At 39.5% G+C, this 23,800-nt stretch overlaps 1 long non-coding RNA gene across 5 annotated transcripts; it reads right to left on the bottom strand.

The window, feature by feature from the left end:
* Positions 1-3,915: 3,915 nt before the first annotated feature.
* Positions 3,916-23,415, bottom strand: LOC128575031 (uncharacterized). Of its 5 annotated transcripts, none has more exons than XR_008376900.1 (7): positions 23,334-23,415; positions 20,840-21,032; positions 14,339-14,405; positions 13,881-13,993; positions 13,454-13,497; positions 6,704-8,935; positions 3,916-6,152 (listed from the first exon to the last, which is right to left on the bottom strand). It is a non-coding gene; the product is annotated as an uncharacterized LOC128575031 (long non-coding RNA). The 5 variants fall into 5 exon arrangements; XR_008376901.1 differs by lacking the exon at positions 13,454-13,497 and having other exon boundaries at positions 6,704-6,855; positions 7,282-8,935; XR_008376898.1 differs by lacking the exon at positions 13,454-13,497.
* Positions 23,416-23,800: the final 385 nt, after the last annotated feature.

Here is a 23,800-nt window from a genome sequence, read left to right as displayed (position 1 = left end):
AGGCCCCTAGTAAACTGAAGATCCTTTGCTCATGTACTGGGAGCCCTCCCTTCAGCTTCTGGGGTGGAGGACAGAATGAATGGGAATCTGCTGCAGTCTTCCATGGTCTCCTGCTATCCCAGGTTGCTGAGGGGATGCTCAGCTCAAGTCAGAGCTTTGTGCCTCCGTGCCTCACACCACCACCAGAGTCATGGCCTCCTACTTGCCACGTCCTTCAGGGGGAACCCCCAACCCCTGTGCAAGCAGCTTCCCCTGAAGCTGAAGCACTGGCCTCCCTCCAAAGTCACCATCTCTATTCTCCTGTTTCTGGACCAGCACCCTTTCTCTGAAGGTCTGAGCATCCAGGCCTCCTTTGTTATCCAGCACAAGGTGCCCAGCCTGGAACCCCACCCCCTTTCAGTTCTCTCTTTCAGAAAAAAATCCCATTTTCTTCCCCAAAGTCAGACATCCTCCCCCATCCCACTTAAAGTGCTTGGACATGCACACACACGCACACCCCTTATCCTTCCCTGGAGCTAAGCCTTGTGTTTCACTTTAATGCTCTCACTATGGTAGCATAGTGACACACCGCATAAAGATGCCTCAGTCCACAGCAGACCACATGTGCACTGACGGTGGTCATAAGAACAGCATTTTTGCTCTACTTTTTCTGTGTTTAGATGCACAGATGCTTACTACTGTGTCACAACTGCTTGGAGTACTCAGTACAGTCACATGCTGTTCAGACGTGTCCCCTAGGGATGTACCATCTAGGTCTGCAGAAGTGCACTCTGGGATGTTCATACAGCCACGAAATTGCCCAACAACACATTTCTCACAATGTGTCCCTTCATCAGGGCCTCTGTCTTTATGCTGGATCACGCTGGTCTCAAGATGGAAAGATTTCTGGAGCTACGGCACTCCACTGTGAAGCTCAATATCAAACTCTCCATATTCAAACTCTCCTTTTCTCTTCCTCTTTTTCCTCTTCTCTTTCCTTTTCTCCATCTCTCAACACTTCCACTCCCCTACCCCCCATGACCTTTTCCTTTTAGCCCATTAAGTTATATTTTATTGCCACAACTCCATAACTGATGGCTACTGTTATTTAGTATTTCGAAAGCTTTCCATTTTACATCACTTCACAGTCATCATTCTCGAAGTGTTCAAAAACTGGGTCTGTGAATTTTCCATGTAACAGTGTAACAGCGTGCTGAAGGATGGTGGCTTGATCCGGGTCACCCACAGGGTCAGGCACATCTCTGAGATGGCAAATTTCTGACAACCTGCTTTTGCTTACTGGAGACTGACTGACTCACAGAAATTGTCTTCCTTTCTTCGATTGCAATTTGTAATCATTCAACAAGAGGTTATCATTTTAACAGCGGCAATAGCCCATGGAACTGAGATAATCACAAACCCATGGAAACCAAAGGCCAGGTAGGAAAGTGGCCAGACTTCGTCACCAGGGGCCACCCCCCTCAGAATCCTCTGCAGAAAGGGTTAACACAAAAGCCTTTCCAGTCAAGGGCAAGTTAGGATTGTAGCCGGAGAAATAAATACCTGTCCCTCACCTCATAACTGAGCACTACTTTATCAAAAGCTGAATGTGTGGTTCGTGTTGCATTACCCGGGTCAGGAAGAGTGTAAATTTGGAGGCCATATTACAATTTCCCCCCTGTCTTGAACTGTTAACAGCATACCTCTGACTTGAGTTGCAGCCTTGAAAATCTGTGAGCTCTTTTCTACTTCATTGGAGCATTAAAAGTATGCTGGCCCAAGAGCTGGAGCTAGTACAATTATGAGAGTAGCTGTACTTTTGTACATCATTCTGATAATTCTTCAGAGACCCCTCACCTCAGGTTTGTATGAGAGGAGGAATTTTGCACACAAGCCCTTCCTGACTGTAAATCAATCTGTGTTCTCAGATTCTTCCTGTCCCAGTTTAAACTTGATGAATTGCTCCGTAATTGAAATCACCTAGGGTTTTCTCTTTGTTCACTATAAATTGTATAATTTGGACATTTTCAAATTTACTGATAGATTCACTATCAAACAAAGGGGCCCATTTTCTGTAAAGCAAGGGCTACGGTATAGGAGCAGGGATTCCAAATGATTGTGAGAGAACTAACCATTTTATTTCTTAATGCTGAATAGTGCACCTTCTATCTTTTCCTAAAACCTCCCTATTATGAGCTGAACTGTGTTTCTCCAAACTATTTATGTCAAAGCCCCAACTCCCTATACTGTAGAATATGACTCCATTTGGAGATAGGTCCTGAGGGTGATTAAATTAAAATGAGGCCAGTAGGGTGAGCCCTAATCTAACATCCCTTATGAGAAGAGGAAGAGACGTCAGCCGTGTGAGCACAGAGAAGCCATAGGCAAGGCCTTGGGAGACAGACCACATCTGCCAACACCTACGTCTTAGACTTTGAGCCTCCAGAACTTTGAGAAAATAATAAATTTCTTATCTTTTTTTTTTTCTTTTTTTAGACAGTCTCATTTTGTGGCCTGTAGAGTGCCCTGGTATCATAGCTCACTGGAACCTGAAACTCTTGGGCTCAAGAGATTCTCCTGCTTCAGCCTCCCAAATAGCTGAACTACAGGTGTCCACCACCATGCCCAGCTAGTTTTTCTATTTTAAGTAGAGGTGAGAGTCTTGCTGTTGCTTAGGCTGGTCTCGAGCATCTCAGCTCAAGCAATCCATCAGCATTGGACTCCCAGAGTGCTGGGATTACAGGCATGAGCCACCACACCCAACCAATTTCTATTGTTTAAACCAACCAATCTATGGTATTTTGTTATGACAGCCTTAACAAACTAATATATAACCAAAGACCAAGGTCTGATTCATGCCTAACTAAGTTAAAAATATAAAATTTTGTTAAAAGTATGATTTGCACATCTAGAAATGGTTTAAAATGACTTTTTCAGTAATCTTTTATTTATGATGGACTAATAGTGCTACCTTTACTTTTTAGTCATTCATTAAGCAAATACTTAGAATTTATTGTGAATCTTGCACTGTGCTAGGCAGCAAGACTGATGCATATGTGGGATACAATATATGACATATTTAGATGCCTTATAAGAAAACACGAAAGCTCTTAAGTAGTACATATACATTTTCTGTATAAAACGAAGTGAAGTAGAGTTCAAAGTGATGAGAAAGAACTTCTGGCAGGGTGGATTTGAGATGTGGCACTCCTGGCAGCAAAAGTGTAGTTGGAAAGGAAGAGAGATATGAGGCTGAAGGAGACCGAATGGCAAGAAGAACGCGTTTTGTCAGGAATGTTAGATTCAGAGTATCAGTTACCAAAGATAACATGGTGAAGGTAACTCATTCGGAATCAATTAGGGAGGATCTTGGATTCTAGGTTCAGAAGTGCAATTTACACTGCATAATTACATTCACACTCTTAGCAAATTGGGAGCCAGTGAGATTTATGAGGATGAAACAGAGCGGTAGCTAAGAGCTCTGCCTTCAGAGTAGAGAGAACTGTTCTATTCTCAACCCTACCATAATCCTAGCTTTGTGTCTACGGTTAATGTTACTTAACCACTTTTGGTCTCAATTTCTTGTTTTGTAAAAAGAGAGAGAGGGAGAGAGACAATACTGCCTACCTTGTCAGATTGTTATAAAAAACAAATAAAAAGCTAAGCTAAGATAAATATTTGTAAGGTATACCTTATAAATATTTGGCTTTTACTTGGTCCCTGGCTCAAAGTTAGTACTCAATAAATTTAACTTTTATTATGATGAGAAAGATGACTTAAAATTTCCTTTCAGGAAGACTAATCTTGTAGTCACATTATTAAAAAATACAAGGGTGTTTCTTTTTAGTCATTTCATCTTTTAACTTTTATTTTTTAACATCAAATATTTTTTCTTTTGAAATTAAAAACAAAAGATAGGAAACCTCATGACTTGGTTTATCAAATAAATAGACTAGAAACATGCAAAAGTCGCTAATGATTGTGTCTATACAATGCTAAACATTCAAATGGAAACAAACAGAAGGGGGCTTAGGAATCCAGGTTGGATGTTAGGTTAATCTCTCCATCAAACAAGGAAATATTTGAAATGTAGGGAATCTGAGCCACATTTTTAAATTTTTTTGTTTGTTTTCTTTTATTTTAATTTAGACATTCAGTTCCATGGATACAAAGAAAGCCAAGGTGTTGAATGAGGAGAATTTGGAATAGGAAGAAAGTGGATTAACCTTTCTATAATCTCATAAAAGCTATTCCCATTGTTCTCATATTCAAATAAAATTCCAGGTGGGGTGCATGTCACTCATCAAAAGATCATTTTATCACTTCCTAAGCTTGGCTCCACTCCTTTCACTCTTTTTTTTTTTTTTTCCTGGCCTATGCATTTGGCAGACCCTGGTGATGGCGCCATCCTTCTTTCTCATCACAAGTCCAATGGCAAGCTGGAGCTGGAGAGATGGCTGTGCCCAAGCTTTTAGTGTTTTTCTCTCCTGGGAGAAATTGTGGGATAAGCACATCCTCTCATAACTGAAGCTGTTATTTATTAACGCAGAGATGCATTGATGGATTCAGCAGCAGAACGTTGAGCTCTACCACAGGAAGCTGAAGACCTGCTCAGATGTGGGCAGCCGGTATACAGCTGCAAGGCAACCCTTGACCTGAGAGTTCTGCCAGGGTAATTAGTGTTGTAAATGATTCAAGCTCATGGTGGCATATGCTCAAATCTAATACCGCACTCTCAGTCACCATCCTCATGTTAGGAAGATCACGATGGCTGTCAGAGTGTGCTAAATACATTCTTAAAGGGTTAACAAAGCAATAACAAAGGTGCCAGCTACTGCCCACTCTCTGACCCTCCCTCCCGCCCCACAACCTAGATGAGTTCCCAAAGCTATTTAAAATAGAGATGGATTCAGGTGAGTCTTCTATCCCACAGCCTGATCTTCGGCTGTATAAGATTACTTTTCAAAAATATAAGATGCATAAGTGCCTTTTCATCGTATGAAGAAAGCATGCCCACTGGCAAATGAATCATATTATAAAAATTGATTGTATCCCAAAAGGGAAAAATGTTATTGAAGATCCAATGGCCTGGGATGATACACCATTGATCATTGTAAGAAATACTTCCAGAAACTGTTTTTAATCTTTCCGCCAGAGCATTAGCAATTATTCTTTAGCCCATGGTGAGTAATGACTTGAGTTTCCCAGCTTCTCAATCGATAAAACATTTACCCTACCGCTACAAATGTGCTCTTCGCTTAGACAAGCAGAATTTTTCTTCCAATTACTCTTTTTTTTTAGTGTGACCTCATAAAATATTTTTTAAACACATTTCAAGGCTTTTTTTAAAAAAGAAAAGGAACAATACTCTTTCAGGTGCTTATTTTCCCCCCTTTCTTTCTTCCTGCCTTGCAAAGATTTCACAGTTATGTGGATGGCTAAGATTGCTTGTTTGTCATCTCTTTCAAACTTAAGACATGGTTTGAGTCCAGCCAACTGCAGCATTTTGGGCCTGACCAATAAGAAGAAATTCCCCTTCCTGTATCACCTAAAGGAATGAAGTTGGTTGCCTGAATTCCCTTGAAAATCAACAACACAAGAACACTCCGAAGAGGCTGAGCTAGCTTCTCTACTTTCTCTGCCCATAAAACTATAATACTGGTTATATAGCTGGTTATCAGGGTAACAAATAGTTATGCAGAAAATTAGAGATAAAGATGAATGTCCAGAGGGTCCTTTGATGACTGAAGAGTTAATGTTCCACCAAGTTCTCCTTCCAAGCCTTTCAGGCAAAAGTGCTCACCTATATTTCTTACCACTGTGGCTTTCTATCTAGAACAGGGTCTATTTTGACATTTTAATTAAACTAAGTTTTAACACAAAGGAATTTGCAACTATTAAAAGAAGACTGATTCTTGTGGGGTTTTCACATGAAGGGTAGGGTTGTAATGACAGCATTTTTTGCAGTGGGTTTAGAAAATTGCATCTAGCACTGACACAGTGCATTAGCTACATATCTGTGTGTGCCCTGCTCTGAGTAAACAAGGAGGAAAAGGCTGTGATTTTGTTTGTTGTGACAAGTTTAAGATGCTGCTGGTAGGTGGATGAGATATCAGAGCCTTGTTGGTTTGATAAGCCCAGTTGTGGAAGAAGACCCAAGATGTTCTTTCACTCTAAAATGGAAAAAGAATTATTGAGAGTTACACCCAGTAATCGTGGAATGTGAGGCAGGAGAGAAAACTGCAAACTTTTAAGCTGCTATTCCTGTCATCAGATTTTGCTCGGAATGAAGAAGTTCCATTTCATAAACTGGATATGGTTTGCTGGAGTAAACAATTATAAAAATGTGCATTACCTAAATTACCTCCATCAGGTCTGTAGCAAAATCACTGCATCAAGCTCAGTCTGACAACTCTTGGGTTAAAGAGTCAGAAGCGATTGTATTTAAAAAATGACTAGTGTAAATATATATTTCACAAGTTTCCTTACATATATTTGATCAAACCTGGTAGTAAAGTCACCAGGTTTTGATTATGTGATGGTGACTTTTCTCTCTTTTTTTATTTCACTCATCTATTTGTTCAGCAAACGTTATTTGAGTACCTACAAAGTGTTAGAGATTGTACTCAACTCTGCACACCTGGAACTCATTGTCTAGGAAGAAAGACATAGGTAAAGACTTTATTTTTTCTTTTTGTTACTGGAGTCCCAAAATAAAAGTGACCTTGTGCTTTCTTTGATCCATGAGTATTCCAGTCTGAGAGAAATGTGTTCAAAGATGTCTTTCTGCACTGTATAGTTTTTTTCTTCCTCCTCATTAGTCCAACATCTCCCTCTCTCTCCCAGGGATGTTTATTCCCTCTTCACTGTTTATACCTGAAAGAAATTGTTTAAGAAAAGGCCAGAGAAAGAAAGAAACTGCATTAACAATTTAATCAAGATTTTTTTTTCTTTAAACAGAGAAAATGCTTCTCAATTCTAACACTTTGACACAAAAGACAGTGGTAGATCAAATGGAGTAGTGTCCTTGGAGCATTATATACTCCATAGGCACCATGCAGACATAAGGGATTATCATATTGTTGCAAATATTTTGAAGAAAATGAATGCCCAGGTTGGTGATGTTCTTCCCTTAAAGGCTTTCTTGCTATTGTGTCCATGCACAGTCTTCTTCATTTGTTACACTAAGTCAGCACCACATGCTGTGACTTTCCTTGCATCTTCCTAGGAATGCCATATTTTAAAACTATTATTATACCATGTCATGTAGCTGCAGACCCCTGGCTGCCTCCCTTTCTCTACCTGGAAGGTTAATCAAACGTAAGCATTTCCCCCATTCTGTAGCCGGCATCCTGGGGCATCCAATTTGGGATTAGGGACTGACCCTGCTGCTCATTCTGACAGCACACACTCCAGACTCCATTCTCCTTTTTAATAAGCAGAGCTGGTAGGAGAAAAAGCAAGAGTCATTAACTAAAAGTTAGCTGAAGATTGAAACACAGCACATATTGCTTCTAAGAAGCTCTTCTGAAAGGAAACCTTTTGTCCCCAGCAACTATGTAACAGTATCTCCAAGGAGTTGGTAATAATTTGTCTTGACCTTTAACAAAATGGAATCTTGCATAATGGTTGGATCACATCTATTTTCTTGATCACCTACCTGTTATTATATTTCCTGCATTGTTGAAGAGAATGAGCTTAGGAGAGTCACAACAGCTTATGCAATAAGCTTTTTTTCATGGAGTACTATGACATGCTCAAAATGTGAAGGATTAAACATAACAGCCTAGCTGGTGCTTATCAGGGATTCATGTCTGAAATCTTTCTCGTTGAGCTGTAGGTGCAACTGAGGAGTATTCTTGTGAGGGCTCCTTTGTCTTCTCTTTATTCCAGCCCCCGTTTTCTTGTCACAGGAAAACATTTCCCCTGCCTTTTGCAGTCATGGGCTGGATGTTATAATGGTGTCAATGTCACTGTGTATGAGCCCAAGGTTGAGCGACAGGAATTTGTTTCTAAGCTTCTTGCTGCTCGAGTGATCTCACTCCATGGCTATTAAGGTATATTTTCCTCCTTTCCTTTTCTTTTTCTTTTTCTTCTTTTTATTTTTTTTTTCTTTTTACAGAGCCACTGATTTTATCACAATAAATGCACACCAGCAAGTTCCATGTACAGTGTAAGTTAAAGAAAATATTTCTAAATAGTCTTAAAAAATTCAATTTAATCATGATCAATAGCTAGATATGTAGACAAATTATGATTTCAGGAGCCAGTGGCTGAAATAGGGAGGGCAGGGCTGCCATGTGTGGGTGCAAAGTTCGTGCCCTGAGCAACTTCAGGGCATACTCTGGGGTTGAGCAGTGTACAACCTGCACAAATGTACAAGGTGACCTTGTAGAGTAAGACTAGTACGGTGGGAGAAGCACAAAAAGATGAATCCTCTGATTATCTTCTCTGCAGATTTCCTGGTCTTTCTGTCACATGGCTTCATCTGACATCTTTTCGGCATAGTGTAAAGACTAACATGTTACCCCATTGCATCAGAGAAAGGAATGGAATATTGAGGTTGAAGAATAGAATATTGTGGTCATGTGGTAGGCATAATCCCCAAATGTGTTTGCACCCCGAACCTGGGCACTGGTGCATATGTCATCTTACATCCAAAATGTGATTCAGTTAAGGACCTTGAGATAGGGAGATTTACCTGGATTAACTGGATGAACCAATTTAATCACACAAATCCTTAAAAGTAGAAAACTTTACCCAGCTGTGGTCAGAGAAAGATGTGATGACAGAAGAAGAGTTGGAGAGATGCTGCACTGCTGGCCTTGAATATGGAGAAAAGGACCCTGAGCCACAGGATAGAGGCAGTCTCCAGGGGCTGGAAGGGCAAGGAAGTTGAGGCAGCGTGGCTGATGCTTTTGTTTCATCCCAGTGAGACCTGTGTCAGACTTCTAACCTACAAAGCAGTAAGATAATACATATGTGTTATTTTAAGTTACTTTGTTGTGACAATGTATAATATAGCAACAGGAAGCTAATACAGATAGCTATCCCTCTCTCTCTTATTTTACCCTCCCCATACCTCTCACAGCCCGTGTTTCAATGCTTCTGCCAACGATTAACTTACTTTATATGTATGGAACAGAACAGGGGTTTAGAGCCAGACTATAAGGACCAGATAGGAAATCATGCTGTTATAGCAGGAAAACAGCCCTAGACAATACGTGAAAGAATGAATGTGGCTATGGTCTAATAAAACTTTATTTACAAACACAGGAAGTTCAACCAGGAATGGTAGTTTGTGGACCAGTGATTGCTACTCAAGATGTAGTCCCCAAATCAGCAGCATCCCATGGAGCTTGTTAGACATGCAGAACCCCAGGCCCCATGCTAGACATACTAGATTTGCATTTTAACAGGCTTTTCATTCATATGCACATTTATGCTTGAGAGACACTGCTGTAGAAGCATCAGCAACCTAGGAATTAAGTAAAATTATCAGAACAGATATTATTGACATCTTTGATTCCACCTGTAGAATACCACTTGGATGATGATGGCCAAGGCAAGACCACAAAGGAAAGAAATGATAGGGACATTGTTAAAGCACCTACTATGTGTGGGGCACTTTGAGATGTTATTCCGCTTAATCCTCATAATGATTCTTCTTGTCACTGTCCCTATTTTTTATAAAATCAGAAACTGAAGCTCACTTGGTTCTCTGATGAGTGAGAGAGCAGAGATCCATAGCTTAGTTGCTTCTAAGACTAGAGCTTCATTCACCATACTATCCTGAAATGCCTGCTTTCCAAACTCCATTTAATACCTGCAACAAAAGCACTTCCTGGATCTAAAAGTTCCTAAATCATGTGAAGTCTGGCCAGAAATGATATCACTGGAACTTGGAAGCATATGCTGTACTTTATCTTCTATTTATAAAATCTTTCAAGATTAGAATACATTTTTTTGGACACTCTCATCATTAGCTGAAAGATTCCTCAATGACATCCTGCTGGACAGCCTGGGGCACTTCATTAGCATCAGCACATTAGGAACTCTTTTGGCCTATGATCTGGGAGTTAAAGATAATAGTTGTTATTTTTATTTTTTTTTTAAACATTCCTATTGCTGAACTTCTGGGAACAGTTATCAAGTGGATATGCAATTAATTAATGTTAGCCACCTCTGTCTCAGTCTTGTACTTCTCCAGCCAACCTCTTTACATCCTTCAAAGGACTGTCTAATGGAAGAGATGAGCGTCAGGGCTCTGAAGAACAGTTTGGGGGGAGATAGGGGGATTTCCAAACTATGTGCTTCCCATGAAAACACCAGAAAAAATGTGATATGATTTTCAGATCCAAATTCCTAAGGAGGCTACTGGTCATTTCAGGTTTCATATATAATAAGCAGAAGATAGAATCAACTGTACCCAGGATATATAAACTAAGATATGCTCAAGCAGAAAAATGAAAGGCAGGTTTGAGTTTGATGAGGAAAACAAAGACTGGAGTATCACATGAAAGACTTTGTCAGCCTTCCTTGCCCCGGAGAAGGACACCTTTCCTTCCAGGTGATATTACAAGCAGAAAAATCCTGACTGGCCTGGGGTAAAGTAGTTTCCATTTCCAGCCATTGAGACTCTGTTAATAATATCAATTTAAGTAATTTCTGAGCCAACAGGCAGGGTCTGTCTGCTCACTTTGAGCAACATCCTCAGTGGTCACCTAACGTTCAGGGACTGGCAGACTTCCAGGGCCAGGCCACCCCCAGCTCCTTGACCTTGATTATCTCTCTTTAGATTTAGGGGCCCTTTTTCACCTTGCCCAAGCAAGCTTTATTTATTTGGCAGATTGCTCCCTTTGTTAAAGGGCAAGCTCACTGAGGACCAAGGTTTTGGGACATGAATTCTGGTCTCTAGATGGCAGTCTAGCCCTGCTAAATTTGACTGTTCCCCTGTCTGGGTGAATTGCTGAAGCCACAGCTAAAATTAAAACCTGACCCAGGAAAATCTGTGGAGGGGGCATAACAAGATTCAAATATTAATTGTTTGGTTGATGGCAAGTTCACTGTTAAGTTAAAGCACCAGGTTGAAGAGAACATGTATCTATGAACATGCTAAAAAGGCTGCTTGGCAGTCCTTCTAATTTGGCAGTGTAAAATGCAAGAGTGATGAATGTGGATAGCTCTACCATGGAATGAGCAGTTTGTCTAAAATATTGCTTCACACCAGAAAGTCAAGAATCTGGCCATCGCCTAATTACTAAAGCCTCTTTACACATGGTTTATTTACACACAAATCATTTAGTCAATAAAATCTGGATGGGACAGCTAGTTTGATAGAACAGTCATGATTTCTTGAGCATTTTCAGCAAAATGGAATGGTCATTGGCATTAGTAATGAACAAACCTTTTGATTGACTTTTCTTTCTTTCCTTCCTTTTTTTTTTTTTTTGACAGAGTCTCACTGTCATCACAGCTCACAGCAAACTCAAAGTCCTGGCTTAAGCACGTTTCTTACCTCAGCCTCCCAACGAGCTGGGACTAGAGGTGCCTGCCTCAATGCTCAGCTATTTTTTGTTGTAGCCATCATTGTTATTTTTAGCAGGCCCCGGGCCAGGTTCAAACCCACCAGCCCCGGTGTATGGGTCCAGTGCTCTAACCATTGAGCTACGGGTGCCCAGCCTGACTTATATTTCTAATAGCTCTATTGGCCTTGTGTGGATAGAGTATATGGGATCAACACTGAGTTTAAGCTGGGGCTTAACTTTGTAGAATTTTGATTTGGAAGAAACCTTAGAGTTTTTGTCCATCCTTCTTACTGTAACAGATAACAAAGCCAAGCTCCAGACGACACCCAAGGCCCAAAGACTTGGCAGCCGAGCTAACTTCCAAGTGACTGCAAGTGATATTTGGTCTTGGCACAGAATCCCATCTTGTGTGCATAGTTGACTTCCAGTCATATGATTGGAAACAACCCCATACTGAGTGCAAACGGTAATCATCTAACCAAAAGCTGTTTTCATTTATTCTGTTCATACAAAATATGATTTTGAAATTTTAAAAAATACAGCTCCTAGACTGTCTTAGGATATCTTATGAGCATTAGGTTTGGCTAGGTGTGTTAGTAGGAATTTTGATAGGAACCATGCGGTGCTGTGGAATCAGGAGACCAGAATCCATTGAATAACTTTACTGTGGGTGCTGGATCAACTCAGTTTGCCTCGATATTCTCGCTTGTGAAATGGTAATAATAAAGCAGTCCCCACCTACTTTATAAGGTTGTTGTGATGATTAAATTTTAGTAAAGGAGTAAATGCATTTTGCAGAGAGCTATACAAACAGAATATAGAATGATGTCTAATATAAGGTACTTGAATTAATTTGGTACTCCCAATGTAAAGCATGGCAAAAGGAAACATATAAACTATTTGTCAATTTTTTTTAAATTGTCTAAATGAAAGAAGGTCATGTAATGTACTCCATTTATATGAAATATGCAATAATCGGTAAATCCGTAGAGACAGAAAACAGATTGAAGGTTTCTAGGGGTTGAGGCGGGCAGGGAGATAGGAAGTGACTGTTTAATGGGTAGGGGGTTTCCTTTTGGGAAGATAAAAACGTTTGGGAGCTAAATAAATGTAGCATTTGCTCATCACTGTGAATGCACTAAATGTTACTGAATGGTTCACTTTAAAATGATTATTTTATGTTATGTGAATAAAAAACAATAGACTTGGGTGTCATGAGGTGGGGGAGGGGTGGATCATGGAGTGTTTGTCCAGGTGATTTTGTAAATGAGATCTCAGATTGGTAAAAATGTTTGCAAAGTTTACTTTTAGTTGCTGTTAGTGTTTGGTTACCTCCATGAACCTAAGCTTAGCAGTTTCTGTCCATACCATGCCACTGGGTAGTGTCCAAGCATAGCACATCCAGTGAACTTTACAGATGCTCAGACAAATGCAGTTGGCCTCTGGGGTCCTCTGATTCCGCTAACTAGTTGTTATGAGAGCTGTAGAGACCTGAGATTTGGGGGAGGAAAGCATGTCTTCATCATTCTTCTTCAGTCCAGTCTTGACAATTTACCCCTGCTAGAAATTAGGCTTTTGCATGAAGTGGTTTCAGATGCTGACATTTTTTCCTCATAGTGGGCAAATCTTAGCTTTTGTGTGTTTAACTTTCTTCAGTGGGTCTCTTCTCTGAGCTTCAAAGAGAATTACTATTTCATGGTATCAATTTTCTCACCACGGGACATTGCCTTCTGATCTTTGCAAGGGCCCGGCTTCTATTCCAAACCTATGGGCTATTTTCAAAGGCTGTCAATTAATCTTAAGATGATTTTTTGCTCTCATTTACAGTACAAATATTAAGAAGCGAATATTAGACAACTTACCAATATGTCTCTATTTGCACATGAATAATGTGACATTGCATACACAATTTTAGTTAGGTACAAAAATTTGCAAGAATGACATACCTGATATTTCCCATAAATCATTTGTTAGATTGGGGAAAATCTTGCTAAATAAAAACAAAACAAAAAAAAAATCAAAATCTGGCTTCTGTTGGACATCATAGAATCACAGAATTTCAGTGCTTTAACAGACTTTTCTAGGTATGCTTCCAATCAAATATGTGACATTTGAGCAAATCTTCCCAAGACCCTATCAGATTTCTGTTCACTCTACACATGATGGGGAGTAGTTGAAGTTTAGAAAGTTCTTCCCTACATTGAGCCAAATTTTATCACACTCAAACTTCTATTACTTAGTTTTGGGTGTTATCACTTGAAAACTTTAGGATAAGTCAAATTTGTGCCTCACAAGACAGATTGTAAATCATAAGAAGGAGCTAAATGTTTTTCCTCTTATTTAGAATAAACATACACAGTTCTTTCTACTGACCATTATGTGGAAAGCTTGAAATCCCATTGCTCTCCTTATCCTGTGCAGATTTATGTTTACTTGTCCCTGTGAGAATTCGGTACCCAGAATTGAATGCAATATCCCAGGTACATCTAAAACATACAAAGGAGAGGTTAGGATCATAACCATCTTTCTACACTCTATGTTTTTATGAATACAATCAAGTGATCATTCAATGTTTAAGATAATTATGTCTCAATCTTTGTATTAGTTACAGAGAAATTTTAATTATAGAAAGTAATTGATAAGGTTAGAGTTTTGGACATTTAGAGATATTTTAATAGTAACAATTACAACTTAAAAGAATATTTAGAGAAGAAAAGAATTTCCATTAATTAAGCCCTTACAATGCACCTGTCAATGTGGGTGTCATTTTGTACATTTTTTTTGTTGTTTAATATAATATTTACTTGTAAGTTGGGATTGGTGGTGTGTACCTATAATCCCAGCAACTCAGAAAGCCGAGGCAAGAGGATCACTGGAGCCCAGGAATTCAAGTCCAGCCTAGGAAAGGAAGGATAGAAAGAAGGAAAGAAGGGACAGGGGGAGGGAAGGAGAGAAAGAGGGAGGAAGGGAGAGAGGGAGAGGGAGGGAGCGAAGGGGGAAGGGAGGAAAAAGATCTATCTGTACCTTAAACTTGAGTTCAAAGAATACCTCCCCTGTGAAGCCTTTCTTGGCTTTCTTTTCCTTTCTGTGTTCTTATGATTCTTCAGATAGGCCTCTTTTATGAAACTGGCCACCATGCATATAGTGGTGTTTGCATGTCCATTTTCCCCACTAGGTTACAAGATCCGTTACAGAATCTCATGAGTGAATGAATTAATGAATTTTAGTCATTCATTAGTATATTCCAAATGGCTACAAATTAAGAGGGGAGATGACATTATCACTTGGAATTGCCTTAGCTAAGCCTGAGAAAATCACAACTTTAAAATGTGTGGTTTTGCTCAGGAAGTAATTTACTGCTCTCATTAAAGCCGTATAAGTTGTTATTTGATAATACAAAGATAAGTTGTCTACAAAAATTATATCTTAAATTCTTTTTTTTTTTGCAATTTTTGGCCTGGGCCAGGTTTGAACCCACCATCATGGTATATGGGGACTGTGCCCTACTCCTTTGAGCCATAGGCACCACCCTATCTTAAATTCTTTTTTAAAAATAGCTAACAGTTGTTTATGTCCTTGTTCAGTTTAAAATTAGATTTGGAATCTACCCAGAAGACCAAAAATCACAACATAACAAAGACATCTGTACCAGAATGTTTACTGCAGCCCAATTCATAATTGCTAAGTCATGGAAGAAGCCCAAGTGCCTATCGACCCGCGAATGGACTAGCAAATTGTGGTACAGGAATATCATGGAATACTATGCAGCCTTAAAGAAAGATGGAGACTTTACCTCTTTCATGTTTACATGGATGGAGCTGGAACATATTCTTCTTACCAAAGTATCTCAGGAAAGGAAGAAAAAGTATCCAACGTACTCAGCCCTACTACGAAGCCCTAAATTATAGCTTTCACATGAAGACTATAACCCAACTATAGCACAAGACTATGAGGAAAGGGCCAAGGAAGGGGAAAGGAGGGGGGAGGTTAGCATGGAGGGAGGGTAATGGGTGGGGCCACACCTACCGTGTGTCTTAGAATGGGTACAGGCGAAACTTGCTAAAGGCAGAATACAAATGTCTATATACAATAACTAAGAAAATGCCATGAAGGCTACATTGAATAGTTTGATGAGAATATTTCAGATTGTATATGAAACCAGCACATTGTACCCCTTGATTGCACTAATACACACAGCTATGATTTAACAATAAAAGAAAGAATACATATATATGCTTCAAATCTAAGATACATTTATTTTTCCTTTTGAACATTATCTAATCATGGAAAAGAAAAAGACATTTAAGGTTTAGCCATGTCAGCATAGGCTCTCTTACAATGAAAAGAACAGTTGTTCGAATGTGTTCAAATTAGCACATTTAAATTTGTAAAATGATTGTATCCATTATGGATTCATCATTATACTATTTACTAGTGGAAGATAGGGGATTGCAATCACAAGTCTTGAAAAATGTGCAAAACAAGCAGATAAGCATTAACACACAGATTCCATTAAGTGAAAACATTCATAACCAATAGGAAGATGGCTTTTTTAGTCATAAGCTGACTTTGCCATTTGGGACACATTGTAGCTTCTACCTAAGGTTGTTCTTAATTGTGTATAGACCTCTATCAGTAACACCTGGGTACCTGTAATCACACAATTTAATCACCATGAGGATGAAAATATCATCAGGCAGGAAGGGGAGTTCAGGGAAATAACTTGCAGAAAATGATAACTCTTGATGCTCTTTAAGATGGACTATTACAGTGCCGTGGGAGGTCAGTAGCTTAAAAGGGTCAAAAGACTGGGCCAGTCTGAATTTCTTGTCTCCAGGATTCTGTCCTGTTTTGACATCTGTTCCTGGAAACTTCAGGCAGACTCAAGTGTTTATAGAGTTGAGTCTATCAGATGACTTCCCACATGGGTACCTATATGCCAACAGCCAGTTGGCCCCCATCTCATGGAATATGTCTGCCACAGTTTTGTGTTCTTTCTTAGAATTGTTTTTCTCCTAGGGAAAAGATTCGGAGGTAATATTATTTGCACAAACTTCATAGACAGTTTTGAATCAGGGTCATCACCATATCACTAATTCAGTCTGTTTAAATTTTATGCCCTACCCACTCCCAAAAATGATCTGAAATTTCTAATGCTTGCAAAAACCTTACTTTACGTAAAGAAAAAGTAAAAATTCTGAAAACCAAAATATCTTCCATCCAGTTTTTATTGCCTCTTACTCAGAAGGCAGAACTGTAAAACATCTAAATTTAAATCACTTTTTAGAAACATGAGGATTTTTAAATATGGGTGGAAGTTTTATTCGCTGCAATGTCCAGCCATCAGAAAGCCCAACGAATTCAAACTGGTTCAAATGAAGTTCAAACTTTAAAATGCATATAAATAATTAAAGGTCAACCCAACAGCTGTTTCCCTCCACCTCATTCTTACCTTCCCCCAATTCCTTCCTCTTTTGTTTCACCACCTTTCAGAGCCAAATCCTGATTAAGAAAATAAATACTTGCAGGCTTGATCTTATCTACTGAAGAAATAACAGCTGATCTTGAAACCTTGAAATTATAGTGACTTTCTAGGCTAAGTCATAGTCTGTTAATGAGACCTCTTGGCTTCTGAAAAGAGCCAAATGTAGGTATAGTTTGAACCTGTGGGAAGACTGGGGCATTTAATCATATGAAAATATTGAACAATACGAAATTATAGGCAAATCTATTTTCTTTCTGCTGGCCCGAGTGACTACATTCCTACTGCTGCCTCATGTTGAATGAGGCCCATGTGGCTATAGTAGACCCGTGCATTTGTTTAACATCAACACAAAACACACAGAAGGGCTGGCATCTCTTACAGTTTCAAACAGATAAAGTCAGTGAATCCTTCAGAAATGGCAAGCTCCTAAGGGCTTTCTTTCAGGGAGAAATTCTGAAGGAGTCTCCTGCTTCAGGAGCAGCTGGGAAGAAACTTTGAAGTAGGAACACCACCCATTTCCATCCACTCACCCATGTCATTTATTTTGGTCCTGCAGCAGTAAATCCTTTCTGAGAGGTTCTGGATGCTGACTCAGCACAGTCTGATGGCTACACAGAGAGCCATCATGTTTTTCATTCTGTGTTTCGTGGGGAGTGAACACAGCTTCTTTTGGTCTGGTGATAGTTGTCCTGACACTGACCTTTGGATTGGCACTGTCCTTCAAAAGATAGGGGCCAGGTAGGGGGCTTTACCTTGTGTTTACTAGTGTGTGGCAGTGCTTGCTTTGACTGGAAACCCACTCTGTTGGGGTCATAGGGTTCCCACTGAGTAGACCTGACCCTACAGGCAGCAGAGAGGCCAGCTAGAGAGGCCTCTCTGGAACAGTCTTGGGAAACTACAGTTCTTTACTCATCTTCCCAGGCTTGTTGTGAAATTCCTAAAATGTCAGGAAGAGTATCTCTATGTGCAACAGGATGAGTTATATGTAAGAAGTGGGTATGACAGCTAAGCCTGTTACTCTCCCCTGTCTCCTCACCAGAGCAGTTGTGCAGTCATCAGACTATGCTGGGTTGACTTCATGCTTTCTGCCATGCTTTCACACTGAAAACAGAAATCAGAATCCCCTGGGCAGCTCATGTGAATTGCTTGTCTGGCTAAGCCTGCCTCCCTGCCTCCAAGGAAAGCTATCTACTGGGTCATATGGGGATACCTGGAGTGCTGCTTAAGCCCCCTCTTTGTGCCCCAGATTGCCTTACATTCAAACCTAATTAGAAAATAAGAAACCAAGGAAAATGGTATTTATAATAATGGTAATTGCTAATAGGTGGATAGGCTGTCTTTTACCTCTGGCTTACAGTATAGATAGGAAGTAAAATGGGGTAACACTAAATAAAACAGCAGGGTGGAGGGAAATCCTGAAGAAGCAATTGTTTTGCAATGAATTTCAGGAACAGGAAAAGATGAATGGAAATATAAAATGGAATCATCATAATTCTATTCACTAGGTTATTATGCAAAAGTCCAAGGTCTGAAAAGCCCCAGGGATCTGCCTTTCAGGTTCTTTTTCTGTTCAGGCAAACCAACGTTATGTGGATGGTATGGTGATACTGTACCCACACATCAGGCATAGAAAGCAGGGATGGAGAGAGAAGAAAATAGCCTGAACTAAGGCACCTACTCTGATGGTTATATTAATGCTATACCCTCAAATTAGGTGTAGCCAGCTAAGAGAGGAAAATAGCCTAAATGAAGCCACATCAGTATGGAGACCTTTTTCATTGCTATTTCCGTATTTATGTATTATGTTTCTAAAAATGCAGTGGGAAGTGCTATCAAGTTTTCACGGTGCTTCAGAGATTGCTACAGCCAAGCCTCTACCTGAAGCTAAATAAGAAAACATTCTAATTTTCTTTTATTTTTTCAGCCCAAATCAGCCATTATTCCAGAGGCCATTGAGAAGGAGGGCAGATGAATTTGCATTTTGCCTGGCATCAGTTGCCAAGAACACCATCTTTCTGTTGACATAAGAGCCAGCTTTATGTGACAGCACAGACATCAAAGCTTCCTCATGGAAAAACAGCCCCAAATTTGGAAGAGGCATTTTATAATTCCCAAACATTTCATTATAGCATTAAGGCGCATTAATTGCTTTCGTAGTCATGTGGATATAGTATTGTATTCATTGACTTAAGTTGACAACTTCCTTTTTGCTAAAGCTAGTTAGGAAAAAGCACTTTAAATGGGTGTCTAATGATCTCATAAACACCGTTTTTCTTCTGATTGCTAAGTAGCTTCCTTTCCTTTCTTCTCTTTTTAAGTCTCAGCTTCCAGTTCCTCTTCATTACGGTTATGAACAGCTGAACTTAGGCTCTGAAGTATCATTTCCCTGGTCTTCTCAGAAACACAACGACTTTATCAGCAATTCTGGACTGAAGGACGAATTGTTGCTGAACTAGAGGGAACCAGAGATGGCTTGGATTCCAACTAAAACTGAAGCTTTTCCTTTTCAACCAGTGGCACAAAACTTTCTCAATAAACCCATGGGTGCTGTCATGTTCCAAAAGAAATCGTGAAAACAAAATTACTTGAAAACTTCAGGTTTTACTATAATGAGTATCTATGGTAAGCCAGAAGAAACTAAAAAGCTCTATCTGCCTGAAGGAAGGCAAGCATTTGAAAACCAATAAATATGGTATTTTAAATCCCTGAATGCTAAATAGAATTAACTACACTCATGATCCTGTTAATTGGGTAGAAATTTGCTGTTAAAGATTCTTTTGACTGAAACCTAAACAAGGAGTCTGTGGCCTTGTGATAAATAGCATGGCCCCCACATGCTGCTGTAACTAAGTGATCACCAAAAACCAAGAGAAATAAGTGCCCAAACTACCAGGCCCTGGACGTGCCCTTACAATTCTCTGTTCTGAATTGATTCTGGTAGAGAAGGTGCCTTCAATTAGACATCTGCTTGCTGAATTAAATTAGCGGGACAGTAAGTTGAAAAATTCAGCCAGCCACCTTATGACCTGGACTTTTCATTCTTCTGTACAGTTACAACTAAAAACTAAAAATTCAATTAGTGAAATGAGTATGGCATCTATTTCATGAAAGATGCTTCCCATGTACTCATGTAAGAGATTGTTTTTCTAAAACTACCTACTTTCTGCCAGCTTTCTATGATATTTACACAAGATCTACTGAGGATTAAAATGTTTTTTAAGAATTTAGCATTTCCTGTTGGAGTTTTAGACAATCCCTTCCAATGGCTGTGGATAGAAACCCTGTTCCTCCCATCAGGAATGACGTCCAGTGTTTGGAACCTAAAGAGCAAACAAGCATTTCTTACTCCAAGAAACACAGTCCCAGACAGACTATAAACTTTGCTGTGTTTTACCATCTCATAACAATTTACTGGAAATTAATTTGGTAGTCACCCAACCATTAGCTGTTCTAGAAAATGTTAAGTATATTTGTAATCTAACCAGCACTTCCCAGGACTTAACACACACACTCTCACACATGCACACACATACTCCTACTCAGACAGAGGTAAAATACTAATGGATGCTAATAAAAGGGGGGAGGATAAGTTTAAATTTAAGATTATGTGCTTCATTTTTTCCTTGTGAATGTTGATTTTACCTTTTAGGTTACTGGTTTCCATAAATTCCCGTGTCTTAGCAGCACAGAGGATATTTTTAAATACAGCTCTTATGCTAGAGTGTACATTAAATATTTGTTCAGCTGATTAAAACAGTTCTACATTTATTTAATGTTTGAACAGTAAACAATTTATTGAAAACTGAAATGTCTTTTTATACATACACGTACGCTTACACAGACTCACCTCTCAGAAGAGAGGCTTCTGTTATCAGGTTTCTCAAGTTCTCCTTCTGAGTATAAACAGCCCTCGGATCAACAACATTTTCAGATACAGTTATCTTCCAGGGAGGGCTGGGTTTCTTGCAGGAGCTGGTCCAGGTCTAGATGGGCAGCCTATTGTGTGGACAGGAGCAGTGGTAACAAGGAGTGGTGAGTGGCTGAAAATGAGAATAAGAATTTCATGCTGACAGAAACATCTATCTTAGGGGGAAAAATACACGGTTTCAGATATTAAAGACAGCTGAGATAGGCCTCAGCGGTAGTGTTCTCTGCCCTTTACCCTGGTTCGTTAAAACAGAAGGTATTTTGGCCTCAGATAAATGGAAAAGGTTGAGATTACTTAGAAGAATGACAAACAAAGGGGAGATAAGTCTGGCAGCTGCGCTATAGCTTTGTCATCTATGGAGCTTGTGTGAACCAGAGGGAAATAGCCGTGCTGTTTATGTTAGCCTCTGCAATCACCCATCACAAGGAAGTTGTATATATTAGCCTGTTCGTCCTCATCATATCTCTGCTTAAGAAGACGTGTGTATACTCTTAGGACACTCTGTTATCAAGCATGGTACTGTGAAGTGTACTGGTATAAAGCTTCTGCCCTTTATGAACTGCCAACTTTGAGAATTAGAATGTAGTGTGTTAAAATTACATAATGTCACCAACTCTGCTGAGCATAATTTAATCTCTTCTGGCTACTTATCAAGTACTTTAAGAGCATGAAATAATTTAGATTCTGCATTCCAAAGAATATCATTGTAACATTGGTTTGTAAAGTCACAATTAAATGAGACTCTCTCTTTAGAGGTAAGCAAACAAGTATATCAAGGTCCTCATTAATTTATATTGTGACAGCACATTGAAACTATGACATTAGGCTAGAAGTCCATTAATGGAGACGTGGTTAAAGTATGAGGCAAAAGCAAAGCAGAATATTATGTAGTGCTTTAAAGGAATGCAGTGAATAAATGTGGATTAACATAAGGACATGTGTAAGACACATTTTTAATAAAAAAAGGCAAGTATGCTTACATGCTTTAGAGATGTGGAGGATTCTGAAAAGATAAATAAGAAACTGTTGACAATGGTTACTGTGGAAAGTGAACATGTTGCACTGTAGAACTTTGACATTTTACTTCATGCTATCTGAGCTATTTGATTTGTCATATACAGCTTACGTAATGTATAAAATAAAGCTTTTAAGATTATAAAAATTATTAAATTTATATTTTTACAAAGTAAAAAAACTAGTTCAGAAATAATGTTAATCATAAGAACTTCATAAATGGAAGTAAGCACCTCTCTTATAAATAAGTTAAGTTTCAAAGAGGCCTCTTGTCCATAAGTCCAAAGTAACATTGTACAGATGACCAGTCTGCCTGTGGCATAGGTTATCAAGGCAGATGTCCTGTAGTGATTCTAAATACAGATTTTTGTTGCTTTTGAGTTCTCTTAAAATTCTTATACAAAAATGTTTACAATTTGGTTTCTTTCTTTTCACTAGAAATGGATATAAATTAGGTTTTTAATGAGCAGGCTCAACTCCATGAGGATAATAACTTGAAACAATTTCATTTTTCCAAGCACTGCTTAACCGAATTCTGCCCAAATGACATTGAACACTCTTTAATGATGTTTCAGAAGATCACTGGTTTTCCAGGCCCTTTCTTCTAAGTGTACCTTATAATTCTCTTCTCAGATTTCATCTTATTTCTTCCTTTCATTTAGTGCTACCTCTGGCATTGAACATATACCCTAATTTGAATGTGAACCTGATTCCTATGAAGATATTTAGGAAGGATAGTAGGGGAAAAAGAGTAACTACCTTGTGACTTATATCTATGGCCATTGTCCTTTTTCTGCAGGTGGTAGTTCCTTCTGGCCAACACTGGCTGGCTACTGAAGACCTCATTGTGCCATCATGCAAATGCCTGGGGAATGTGTGTCAGTTACACAAGGCCCCTGGGGCCACCATACATCTCCATGTCTTCACCTTCCACTTACCCACAAGCTGCATTCTGGACAATGCACCCCACAGCTGCTTGCTTCTGCTATCCATTGCCCAGCAGGCACACTTCCTGCCTAGCACATGGACCCCAGTCTAGATGCCTCTCTCAGTGTCCACTAAATCCACAGGAAATTCCCACTGCTTTGTACCAAGCCCAACAATGAAAAGGCAGGTTGCTCCCTTATGTCCCCTGCTCTTTGTCCTCCCATCTCTCTTATTTTTTTATTTTATTTTATTTTTTGTATAGACAGAGTCTCACTTTATGGCCCTCAGTAGAGTGCCATGGCATCACACAGCTCACAGCAACCTCCAACTCCTGGGCTTAGGCGATTCTCCTTCCTCAGCCTCCTGAGTAGCTGGGACTACAGGCGGCCACAACGCCTAGCTATGTCCTCCCATCCCTCAATTCATATTTCCTTAGCTCAGAGAGATAAAGGCAGAGCAGCAAGAGCATTACCCTCAAAGAAGAATGATGGGTTGGGTCTTATTGCTGCAGGCACTCCATTCATCCTAAGTGGTTCTCTTTGAGGACTCTTCACTCGTCTTTAAAGAAGTGAAAAGAAACTTCTTAAAACAAAGACATTGTATTTGCAAAAGAAACTTCTTAAAACAAAGACATTGTATTTGCAAAGCTATTGTAACCACTGATTCTTATAACATTCTCTCACTGCACCTACCCTGGTCTTCTTAAATGTGCAGGTAGGAGAAAAGGATCTGGGGTGAAGGGCTGGATTGGAGCACTCAGTATTTTTTGGATGACTCTTAGAAAGCCCTGGTGGGTCAGTGGCCTTAATTATTGGTGGTTTTTAAGACAGTGGTCCCCAACATTTTTGGTACCAGGGACCAGTTTTATGGAAGGTAATTTTTACATGGACCAGGGTGGGGAAAGGGGATGGTTTCGAGATGATTCAAGAGTATTACATG

This window comes from Nycticebus coucang, chromosome 2 (assembly GCF_027406575.1).
Source record: "Nycticebus coucang isolate mNycCou1 chromosome 2, mNycCou1.pri, whole genome shotgun sequence".
Classification (NCBI taxonomy): domain Eukaryota; kingdom Metazoa; phylum Chordata; class Mammalia; order Primates; family Lorisidae; genus Nycticebus; species Nycticebus coucang.
Note: the sequence above shows the minus strand (reverse complement) of the source record. Positions and strands in the feature narration are given on the sequence as shown.